The sequence below is a fragment of the Schistocerca americana genome, chromosome 1 (genome assembly GCF_021461395.2).
Source record: "Schistocerca americana isolate TAMUIC-IGC-003095 chromosome 1, iqSchAmer2.1, whole genome shotgun sequence".
Lineage (NCBI taxonomy): Eukaryota > Metazoa > Arthropoda > Insecta > Orthoptera > Acrididae > Schistocerca > Schistocerca americana.
Genome location: NC_060119.1, coordinates 1,088,046,830 through 1,088,047,952, shown reverse-complemented (window position 1 = coordinate 1,088,047,952; position 1,123 = coordinate 1,088,046,830).

Sequence of the window (1,123 nt, the reverse complement as noted above, 5' to 3'; positions counted from 1 at the left end):
CATTGAAAAGCAGTGATATTGTTTTCCACGCCGTCTTCCAATTTTCCATCAGACTACCACGCAGAAAATTTTATTCTGCTCCATTCCCTATGCAAAAGATCTTGTGTAATGTCTCGAACGCTTGCATTCTCAATCACATTCTGGGAAGTAACTGTCACTGGCCAAACAAGAAAGACAATAAAACACAGATACTTCATCTGGTAAACAGGTACAAAATAGGTTTCGTTACATGCCTGTATACAGTCGTTAGCACGTCAATTTCGTCGAAAGCAGGAGAAATTTGAAATGAGAACGTAATATGAAATGCCAAAAGACGATCAGTAGCTGTTTATAAGTCGCGAAATGAAGTTTGCCACAAAACTTCAATGTTAATTTGCACAATTGTATTTTATTTTTTCGAGAGACAATCTCAGTTGTGACTGTGTCTAAGAGAACCAGAAAAAAAGTGTAATACAGGTCAGTCGCTTTTCTCTATGAATAGAATTCTCTTCTTTCCAAACACAATGAGAAGGACTTCAAAAGAACTGAAAAGATAAAATTAGCAAAAAGCAGAGACAGTCAGCGAACCGACGAAGGAAATACGAGAGTGAGTAAGAGGTGCGGACACGTAGCCCTGTTTAGCATCAGTACAGTCAGAAGAAAAGTATAGACAGTTACATTTGCGCGGTGACTTTAACACGTCTATTCTTATAACAGAGACGATTGATGAGTGCGCGAAACACCATACCTAGCTTTCTCTTACGGTATTCTCACGAGCCTGCTATCCCAGCGCTGTAATAAACGTACAGGAAAGTCACAGCAAATTCTGCTTTATCTGTAACGTTCAGTACTAGCGCTATGCACACAAGGGTTTACCTTTTACTTCCGATACTTGTCTTAAGTGTACTGCCTACCCTAGACCTTGTGGAAGACTTATTTAGTTGTTATTTTGCTCAGTATAGCAACTGCTTTTTATAGCTGTATAAACTAAGCATCTTCAAAGTCGCATTATTTTTAAACACACATAAATGCTCGGCTGACTGACAATGGACAAGAAATTACTTCTTTGTATGGTCCAAGACTGTGGAAAACCCACATCGTTCCAAAGGCTAAGAAATGAACATCTCAACAGTATAAATGGCAC